This window comes from Xenopus tropicalis, chromosome 8 (assembly GCF_000004195.4).
Source record: "Xenopus tropicalis strain Nigerian chromosome 8, UCB_Xtro_10.0, whole genome shotgun sequence".
Taxonomy (NCBI): Eukaryota; Metazoa; Chordata; class Amphibia; order Anura; family Pipidae; genus Xenopus; species Xenopus tropicalis.
The window spans coordinates 57,809,989-57,821,684 of NC_030684.2; the positions used below are offsets into that span (position 1 = coordinate 57,809,989).

At 36.9% G+C, this 11,696-nt stretch overlaps 1 long non-coding RNA gene across 1 annotated transcript; it reads left to right on the plus strand.

Annotated features, from left to right (window-relative positions):
* Nucleotides 1-7,651: 7,651 nt before the first annotated feature.
* Nucleotides 7,652-10,892, plus strand: LOC116406926. The gene is made up of 2 exons (XR_004219890.1): nt 7,652-7,751; nt 9,772-10,892. It is a non-coding gene; the product is annotated as an uncharacterized LOC116406926 (long non-coding RNA).
* The last annotated feature ends 804 nt before the right edge of the window (nt 10,893-11,696 follow it).

Here is an 11,696-nt window from a genome sequence, read left to right on the forward strand (position 1 = left end):
AGTCACATGATTACTAAAAAATGAATTCCTCCAGGCAAGTATAAAAAGTGACCAGAGATTTTTTAGAGGGAAAGGGAATATTTTACAATATTTTACATTGTTTTCTGATGACAATGTACCTTTAACAGTGCAATAAATAACTAGATCATCCTAACAGAGGTTTATTGTTTTTGCACTGGTTAATGCTCCATTACAATGCTTGACCAGAATGCTTGCTTTTACATATAAGATATATCTTAAAGATAGGAGATTTATAAAAGCAAAACAGGCTATAAAACACTATTATATGAATGACTGAAAAAGGGGCCTTGAACTCCACAAATGTATTAGCTTCTATGTATTATTTATTTATTATCTTTTATTTATATAGTACCAATGCCTTTTATGCAGCGCTTTATAGAGATTATACATCTTTATAAGCCCCTGATATATGAACACTTAAAAAGGGGTCTTATATTAAGCACCCATGTTTATAAATCAGGCCAGAACTGACAATCTGTGGATTCTGACAAATGCCAGAGGGGCTACTGTAAGAAGCCATCGAAAGTCACTATTTATTGGGCCCATGCAGGTCTGTTTGGGCCTTTGTGTACTTGCAATTCCTGGGCCTATTTTGAATCCCATTCTGGACCTGTCATAAATCTTCCCCCTAGTGTGCCCAGTGAATAAAGTCTATCCTGTTTACAGCTAGTTCTACTCCTGCTTTCTTTCTGAAGTTGGAAAATGGTCAGTGTTTATTAAGTTTATCACAGATTTTTCTCTAACTTTGTCTACATAGAAATCTTCAATAGAAAGCTGAAGTTGAAAGGAGCACACTTAAATTTGACCATTTTTTTCTTACTTTGCGCTGTTTATAAAGAATGCTGACATAATCTTTGGGATGTGGCTAGCTGAATGTATTCATACATGCAATAAATACTGGGGGCATTATACCATATACAGATAGATATACGTAATTAATTGTATAGGAATAGGAATTTACCTTCTCTAATCACAATTCTGCAGTAAAAGTTTAGAGTCTAATGGCCCTTTATTCTAAACACAGTAATTTTAATTTAGTTACCCACTGAACATGGATTTACCTAAAGTTATGCAAGGTGTCCAGCCAAATATTGATTTTAACAACAGTATTACTTTAAATACCTACAGATTAACTTTTGAAGAATATGCAGAACTATTAGAAGAGAACATAATGCTTAGGCAGGGAATAACCCAAATATAATTTAGTTTTCAAGGACTTTTTCCTTCCCTGAAAGATAATTGGTAAGAGCCTGAACTGGGCTTTATCCCATTTCCAGTGTCTATTGAATTTAAATATATACAAGATTAATTGGGATTAATTAATCTTAGTTGGGATCAAGTACAAGGAAGTGTTTTAATATTAAAGAAAACAAGAAAATCATTTTGAAAAATTTGAATTATTTGATTAAATTGAGTCTATCGAATATAGCCTTCCCGTAATTCAGATTTTTCATAAAAAATTGGGTTTCCAGATAACGGATCCTATACCTGTATTTAATCCCTCTGCAGTTTGGTAAGTAAAGACTTTGCACTTAGGTCCAGGAATGGCTGGGAACTCAAGGAATCAAAGTGTTCATTGTAATCTATGTGTTAAAACTTTCCTTGCAAAGAAAAGTGACTTGCATCCACAATGCTCTTTGTTTGTGAAGAACAAATCAATTTATGACGTTGGAAGGCCCTTTAATTAACTACACACTTAGAAGGGCCTTTTCCATGGCGTTCTATTTCTGCTTTGTGATTCCCAAAGAAATGAAAATCAATAAAATGCCAATTTCATATGTTTCTTCCAACAAACACTGACACGACTTAGTAAGTTAAATAGTGTGAAAAGAAAATGACATCCATTAGTACAGGATAGGATTATGTTAATTACACATTATTAGCTTTATTGCCGGTTCTTTCACACATCTGCTTGTCCTGTCTGTTCCACTAAATGGAGAGGTCACTGTTTCTCTCTTTATGATTGAAAAGATTTCATTTGTAAATGTTTATTTTGACACCTCCCTGACTTGCCCTTTGCAGCAAGGGGTTACACTAATTTCAGTGTGTGTTTAAAGAGTGCTGAGCAATCATGCTCCGGTAACACACACACAAGTAGGATTATTTCTAAGGCAGGCGCACCCTATTCAGGTACAGACAGAAGTGTCACACAAATTGACAATGAACAATTTCCATTTTCCCTGCATTTTAGAAGCCATACTGTATAGCAATGGTCCCCAACCAGTCACTCATGAGCAACATGTTGCTTCCCAACCCCCTGGTTTGGCTTATTTTTGAATTCCTGGCTTGGAGGCAAGTTTTGGTTGCATAAAAACAAAGTATAATGCCAAACAGAGCCTTCTGTAGGCTGCCAGTCCACATAGGGGCTATAAAGTAACCCATAGCAACAAATCAGCAGGTTACATTTACTGGTCACATGTTTAAAAGCAAACATCTTTTTGGTTGCTATGAGTGACTGCACCTGGGCAAACTTAGTGCCTTTTATTACTTACAGTGGAAAAATGGGAATTCATGCGCTTGTATTGTATTTCCATTAGATATTCTATTGCCTTGTAACCAAGTAAGAATTCAAGGTTATTGGATATAACAGAGGGACAACTTCTGGAGAAGCTAGGAAGAGTAGAACAAAGGACACAAAGTAGAACTTAATGGACATGTGTATCTTTTCAAGTGGACAACTATGTCCACTTGGACAATATGTATGCGCTATAAAATGTCAATGTGTTGACAAGTTTCTTGTTCATTTTCCATGTGGCTGGACCGTCCTGTACAGTACTACAGCACCAAAGGTCCATCAAGGGATTCTGGGACTTGTAGTACTAGAGATCTCTTGAATTGCTCCTAGACAAGACATTGCCTTGTTCTTGCATAATCAATCCCTTCCCCCACATGGATGGATACTCTCCAAAAAGAAATTCCTACAAACTCTGCTCTGCCTGCTGATTCACCAGAGGTGGGAGTGACATTCCCCTCAATGACTTACTTTTTCCTCTCTGTCAGTACAACACACACTTTGTATGTGCTTGATTTAGTTTTTGTTTAATCATTTATTAGGATTTAATTATAAAGCCCTAACATTCTGAAACATTTTCAAAAAGATTCTAAGAAATCAGTACTGGTTTTCTGCCACTTATCACTATGTTTTAAGCCACCAACCTATAATAAACAGGAGGAAAAGCTGCCAACAGATGACCTACATTTCCAGACGGAACATGTGGATTTATGCGTATAATCAATTGATTCCAGTAAGTGATCTATATTCTATGAACAGTGTATAAACTCCAATTCTGGGGGAGGTGCGCTAAAAGAATATAGTACATGTCCTTGCCTACTGCTTCTGGGCTGCATTGCTGAATGTGCCACAGATTTATTCCCTGACCTTGTGCGAGCGACACATGAGAAAATGTGTACAATTGATTTGTTTAATCAGTTAGCTACAAAGTATCAAGCTTCTATAGAAGGCATTTCATTTAAAAGGCAATACCACTAAAATTAGGGAATTCACTATGCACAGTTATCATTTAATTTACATTTAAAACCAAAAGGGCTGCATATATTTTAGGCATACACACACATGGCATCTCCTCTGCAAATAATTTATTAAATACTGCAGTAGTTCTTAGGCAACTGCATTTACTTATTTTATTTATTTTTAATGTAGGGGTTGTCAGATTATGCTGTACAAAGCACCGCTGACAACTAAAGGTAGCAATACAAAGCATGATAAATTGGCTGCTGATTATGACTTTCTTGAGTGACCTAGCAGCCCATTGGTTTGCATGGGACCAAAACAGTCTTCTATCACAATGGGTATATGCTCAGGCTCCTGAAGATATTAGTCATATTAAGTAGAAAATCTATACAATCTGCCCAAAAAAATGGATGCTTAAATGTACAGAAAACTTGAGAGTTTAAAAGTGAGGTTTAAGCATGATTCCTGCTATTGGCACTGTCACCTATATGTATATTTGCCAGCCTCATGAGTGGCAGCCCTTACAATTACACAGAAGAAGGAGCTGAGAGTAAAAAACCCAAAAAGTTCAATGTTGCTGACAGCTGAGTGCTTGCTCATGAGAAACACTGCAGTGATTCACTGCTCACTTGATTGTTTCTTTACTTGACATTTCAAAGGTTAAAGTCGTCCCTGTAGTATCACGCATAGAAGTAATGCCAGTTGTGTACACCTATTTGCTCTGTAAATATAATTGTTCCTGTTGATATTTTTGGCAGCACTTCATATGTGTGTGTGTTCTCTCACTGCCTCCTTCTGGATATAATTTCCCAAAGATGAGAAGCAATGCATAATTGCAAAGTATAAGTTTTGTTTTCTTGTGTGTTTCAATTTCATTGTGAAATCCTGGATGTGGTGGGTAAGAAAAAGCAGGGGAATTGATAGTGGCTTATAGGAAGAAGGTATGTGGGTGAGAATGGTGTGAATGGTGGGGAGGGAGAATAGAATGATATGTAGAATAGAGGAAAAAGATAGAGAACAGTAAATAGGGAGGGGGACCTGAGGGCATAATGTCTGCATGGCATGGCATATAGGTGGACAGGTTAAGGAATGACACTTTGAATACGTAAAAAGGATTGACACAAGGACACAAAGAAAAAAAAACAGATGGTAAAAAGTAAGGCAATATACAGCAAACTGAGAGAAAAATTGAGAGGAAATCATGGAATGAGTAGAAATAAAGGGGTTGAAAGGTAAGATAGAATGCATATTAATGCTCAGGAGGTAAATTTCCAGGTTTCTCACACATCTCCACAATAATTCTGCAGATTTAAAAACCTGAGATTAGTACCTCATATACTAGTATATTCTTTCTATTCTATTTGCAAAGAAAAAAATAGGACTTGCAAATTCCTTACTATTGACAGACAATGCATATGCTCCCCATAGTAACACTGCTATTGCATGATGCATAAAGGGTATTCTGGAAGATGTTTAATCCACCGCATCACATGTACGTCTATATGTTGGACGATACTTTACCAAATCTGTCAATTTAGTCAGGCAATCATTTTTCAGGATAGGGAGGCATTTTTTTTAAACCCTTTTTAAACTGCATTAAAATTCATACTCATATTGAACTACTCTCTGGTTTCTAAATTACATAAAATCTAGCATCACAAAATGTGGATCATAAAGTATTGATAGATGTTAAAGATTAGGTGAAACTGATTTTCTCAAACTGCTCATTAGTGAAACATAATGAAACAAACATTAGCAAAGAAACATAATGAGTAATGAAACAAGGACCAAAACTGAGCATTGAGTTCAGAGGCAGCTTTAGTTACAACACACTTGGACTGATCTGGACTATTTTGATGTTGCCTCCTGACCTTTTGAGCCCTATGTGAGGATCAAAAGGTGCCAGGTTCATGAAGGCAAATGACAGCAAACATCATCTGCAATACTAATATAGTGCCAATGCCCTGTTGCTTAGCAGCTTACCAAAGCAAACCTCAGCCACTTTCTATTCATTCCTATGGGGGTTTTCAATTGTGTTTATTAAATGGCGATCTCTAACTTTCACACATTGATAAATAAACTTCTAAAATCCCATAGGAATGAGTAAAAAGATGGGAAAGTTTTTCTGTAGTAAAATCTTATCTCACATTTTGATAAATCTGCCCTTTAATGTTTATTGTTCTTGTTACCACATGGTAGAAAAATACTTGTACTTTTCACTCCTTGTCCCCAATAAATTGCCTAGGGGATTACTAATTTTTTAAAGCTGGAGGTGGCAAACCTAGTGTACTGCCCTATGATAGGTGCAAGGCCCAGTTGTGTTCCGTTGACCTAAAGCACTGCATGAGGTTATAGGAATATTCCTGAGTAAACACCACATTGATATTTATGCTATGATTAAATACACTTGATGGTTACTATGCAATTTAGTTATCTGGGCCAATTTAGGGTTAAACAACTTATATTTGCCCCTTCGGTTTCCAGAATCAAATGTTGCATTATCTTAGACAACAAGGCCTCGATTCAGTTCTGCAGTGCAGAAGACAAAAATGCCTTGGTTTTCATCCCTCCGTATATCCTTACTAAGTATGCCCATTTTTATGCACACTAAATTAGTTCTGTGCAGTTTTTATGTTACTTAACATATGCCGTTTTCATAAATTTACACATATTACAACCAGTGCAGTCTGGATTTGTCTTCCTTTGCTTATCTTTATTATCTAAACAACTCACTCAAGGAATATAAGCCATCTTTTAGACCAACTACTGTCTCACAGCATTTAAATTAGAGAGAATATAATTGGAGAACACAATATGCTCTATCCTCATACTTCCCTTTCTCTATAAAGGAAAATGAAAGGAACTTAAATTCTATGTAGTTGTATTACCAGTTGTCCATATAAAATGGTTAGGTCCATGCAGTAAATACATTTCCCAATACGGACCCAAAAAAACTTTGCTACTCAAGTGACCTCATTGCACCCAAGTAGGGTTTTGGGATTTAGCCTCAGATGAATTACATGCAGACTACCTTTACCCATGTCTTGGTGACAGTTCTTTTTATATACAGCAGAGATCCCCAACCTGTTGGGTTGGGGTTGGGGTTGGGGTTGTTTTCTCTGGAAAAGAGGCGCTTGCGAGGGGACATGATTACTCTGTACAAGTACATTAGAGGGGATTATAGGCAGTTGGGGGATGTTCTTTTTTCCCATAAAAACAATCAACGCACCAGAGGTCACCCCTTTAGATTAGAGGAAAGGAGCTTCCAGTTGAAGCAGCGTAGGTGGTTTTTCACGGTGAGGGCAGTGAGGTTATGGAATGCCCTTCCTAGAGATGTGGTAATGGCAGATTCTGTTAATGCCTTTAAGAGGGGCCTGGATGAGTTCTTGATCAATCAGAATATCCAAGGCTATTGTGATACTAATATCTACAGTTAGTACTAGTGGTTGTATTTATAGTTTATGTATGTGAGTGTATAGATTGGTAGGTGTGGGTTGTGTGTGCTGGGTTTACTTGGATGGGTTGAACTTGATGGACACTGGTCTTTTTTCAACCCTATGTAACTATGTAACTATGTAACTATGTAACCTTTATTACTTGTGAGCCACACTCTCATGTAAAAAGTGTTGGGGAGTCACACAAGCATGCAGAAAGTTATTTGTGGATGTTAAGTAAGGGCCATGATTTGGTAGCCCAATGTGGACTGCTGGCCTGCAGGAGGCTCTGCTTGGAGTAAAACTGTCTCTGTGTTTTCAAAACTTGTCTCCAAGTCAGAGATTTAAAAATGGACAACTTGTTTAAAGCCCCTGGGAGCAAAATCAAAGAGGGAGGGGAGAAACATGTTGCTCACAAGCCACTGGTTGGGGATCACTGATGTAAAGGAAGCAATTGCACACATCTACCAACAAAGTGAGTAGATATTTAGGAGCAGAATCTAAGACAAGACAGATGACTATAAGGGCTCAAGCCGGGCAGAACTGAAGCTCCCAGCACCACAAACCAGTCAGTGCATGATTGGCAAATTTGGGAAACCTAGGGATGCCCACCCCTGTCTTAAAATGTGCCAGCAATGCACATTATACATATTATATATATGCAGTATATTGTAACATTCTGTTATCTTTAAATCGCTCTTCTAACCCTTTTGTGCAGGGTAATGCGGTCATAATCTATAATCAGATTCATTTATTCATATGGCATAGCCTACAAAACCACACAAGAATGTAAAGGATCCTGACATCCAGCAAGAAAAGATGAGGTAATTAAAATGATTTCAAAGTTTCGATTTACAGTGTTTGTGCTCACTTCCCGGGCAACATTCAGAATGTATTAAAGAAGACTTGCAAGCCTGTTTGTGTTTTGATCAATCGCTGTGACTGAAGCCAATACAAACATCATTCCCATGACTTCATATTTGAATGTTTCTATCTGGAAAAGCAGAGTCAACTTGTAGCAGTTTTCCTTTGTTTCAAACAAGCATGCAGGTGCCTACCTGCCATCTATTAGGCAAACCTACCCCTGATTTTTATATTACTGAATATGACAAGGCATGAGAATACTGCCCATTAAGGGTGAAAGACAGCTAAATACCTAACCCTACTCTAACTGTAGCATTGGACTAAGGCAAGGACAAATTTCAACAGGCCTAGAAAAAACTGGAAACATAAACAAACATATGGAATAAGGCGTTAATATAACTTTACACAGAAAAACATGTTGTATAGTCAACAAATGAGAATGAGAAGGGGAATACATAACTATACATACCATAACAAATGTTCGTTAAATGAGCAGTATACCTCTTAGTATATCCCTTTGTTCAATTGGGGTTCAAAGAACAGGGCTTATGCGGAACATACTTTTTGCCTATTATTTTAATCACAAACAATCAATGCTTTTAGTTATTTCTTGAGCTAAACAGGACAAACAGGGAAATCAAAGTTACTCCATGTTTTGTTTTCAAGGTGAATAATTAGATTATCCAGTATACAGCCCCTTCCCTTCACACCTTTCTTAAGACTGTTTTGTTGGCAGGAGTCTAATAATCTAATAATCCAATTTGCAGCCACTTTACCGCCTGCAGCATCGTGGGAAAACAGAGTCTCATGCATGATTCATTTAAACCTTTATCACTTATATAAACTTACATTTAAAGAAAGAAAAAGGGCATCTATTTGGCCCTCGATTATGCAATAATAACTAAACAACAATTTAGCAGTGTTGCACCCAAGAACATTTGTTGGTTACAGATGATTACAATTTAAAAAAAATACATACCATACCAAATAAATAAAGGTACATCCTAGTGCCACATGGACCATATGCTCCACCCTCCTAGTGCTCTGTAAAGAGGGCAGAGCATGGGGGCCATGTGGCACTAGAATGCATCATGGTCATTTTGTATGGTATGTATTTTTTTCTTTTTAAATCATCTCAAACCAATAAATGTTTTTGGGTGCAACACTGCTAAATTGTTGTTTAGTTAATTAAACTTCACAACCAGAAGACCCTTTACTCTTAGAGAGGAAACAATAAAATACCAAAGAATGCACAGTTTTTAATATCATTATTCAAAAACTTAATTTCCATTGCCAGGGACCTTTCAACACCACTGTGAAAACACCCCCTCTCCTTTAGCTTCTCCACTTAAGCTCAACCTGTATCCAAGCACCCAAGCTGCACGTGTAATAAGTAAAGCTGGCCAAACACATGCAGTTTTTAGCTGCCGATTCAGCCCTTTCAAACTGAGTTGGCTGCTTATCTGGCCATGGATGTGCCCAACCTGATGGCCCCTCTGATAGATATCTAGACAAACATTGATGCGATATAAATCAGGGCAGGTTTAAAATCCCATCAGACTGCACTGGTATTTTCCTTTGTTATGATTGGATTGTTGTCCTGGGGGCCACACAATCAAATTAAAACGATACCTACCAGCACAAGGTGTCCATATTGGGGAAAGATCCATTCATTTGTAAACCTTGATTTTCAAGTGTATGGCTAACTTAACACAAGAGGCTCAAGCACTGAAATATAGGCAGGACTTGCGTTGCTCCTCCACAATATGTTCATCCTTTCTTACTACCCCCTGTCCAAATATCCATTAGGATTCCCCCTCCCACAGCTGCTTGAAAATTCTATACACAGGATTGTCCTACCTCATCACAAGGCCTCATACAGCAATATGCAGCTTAGGACTGCAGGACAAATACTTAATAATATATTTATGTGCTCACGACAAACAATATTTAAAAATAGAATTTGTATTCTGTCTATAGGTCAAGCATGCAGTAAAACAAACAGAAGAGTGAATGCTTTGCTGAATCATAGGAAAATTACATTGCTGCAAGGACGGTAGATATCCGAAGAAACTAGTCATCTCAGCTAGATAGACCACATTGTCTTTGAATAAACTGCCCCCATAGATTTCTGACCTGAAAATAATAAGGCAGAATAATGGGGATAGTGTCCCTATGACAGCAATGTGCAATATGGATTTGCTTTGCTGAGAATAATAGTTTGCATAGTATGATTAATGCTAATGGAGATATATCTTACAAAGCACATTAACTGGTGATGCCAAATATTACATTGATCATATTCAAGAACACATTATTTTGTTGTTTGAAAAAGCAAAATCCAATTAAAACTATTAACATGGTTGCCTTAAAGCAGACAGCAATTCTGTCTCATTCTAGAACAGCAATTGGATTTCGGTGGACCATCATTCTGCCTCGGCTTGAAAATATATGTGTACTTTCTACTTCCCCATCCCATATGTCTAATTTTATCCATCTTCCATTTGGTACCTATGTGGCTGAGTCTCTAACCTCCTCATGTCTTTATTCTGCTTTGCCAATGTGAAATTATGTCCTTGTTTCCACTTTTACTCCTAATGTATGTCATTTTTTTGTCTCTTGCCATGTGACCATCCTGCCATTTTTTACTCTTTCTGTGTGGTATACTGTCATTCTTTTAATAGGAACTCATGAGGTATTCTGTCTTTCTGTATCTCAATCCATGCACCATTCTGCCCCTCTTCTTTCCTCTTTCATTTAGCATGCTATATGCATTCTGTACTTAATTAACTCTTTTAAAATGTGGCATTTTTTTCTCTAACCACCTGGCATTCTCCACATGTAGCATGTAGCATATTTAAGAATCCCTGATCTAGGTGGATAATGCACAATAGAAATAACATATAAAACAATGATCATATTTATACCTGCAGCTCATAGACAGAAGTTGCAATTGTTTTAAAATGTTGTATTCAGGCTTTGATTTAGTACCTGTGTGCTGGTTCTTAATTATAAGTAGTTATTATTGTGGTTATAATACAGGACAGTTCTGTATATTTTTTTATGGTGCATGATTAATAATAAAATTGTGTGGCTTCTAATGTTATTTTTTCCACTGTGCGGTATTAACTTTTGGAGGGAAAGATTCCTTCTTCCTCTTCTTTTTTGCTTCGTTTTTAAAATAGTTAACCCCTAGGGTAAACATTCTGACTATTTAGAATTACAAGATGGGGATTTTTTTATGAATATTTTTAGCGTAACATATTTGTCAATGGTTACAAATACTTTAACTTGAGGTATAGTAGAAATAGCTTAACACTGCAATACGTTTTCATGTATGAAGTGATAATTAAATTTACATTTGAGCTCTAAAGAAGAGGTTCTACCACTGCATTTAATCTAGATGGTAAAACATCCCTGGTATAGCATACCTCCTTAGGGGTGCATTTTAATCAGGTGTCAAATCATGTTGATCTGATCATTTTGCCCCTGATTGTAATGTGTTAGTAACAAAGGAACAAGCAAAGGTAAAGCCTTTAATGCTCTCCTCAGTAAGTACTCCTCTTAGCTAATATTTCAGGTGGCCTTGAATGATGATATTGTTTGGATATTTCTGTTTTTGGTTACACTGCTAGCAGTTGAGTTGACAAGAGACAATATGAGGCATATTATATATCCAACATAACCTCACTAGCAGAAATATTAAAGTAAGTACAGTATTATAAACACTAGCACAAATATGGAATACAGAACTACAAAACAATTTTTAGGCCTGAGCTGGAATCTATAAGGATTATTTCAAATAAAAATACAGTGTCACGTGATGCTTTTGCAGGCAGAGTTCTCTGTTGCTGAAAATGAAATCTCCTTACCGCTAATCTCAATGGATGACCTCCATTTAACTT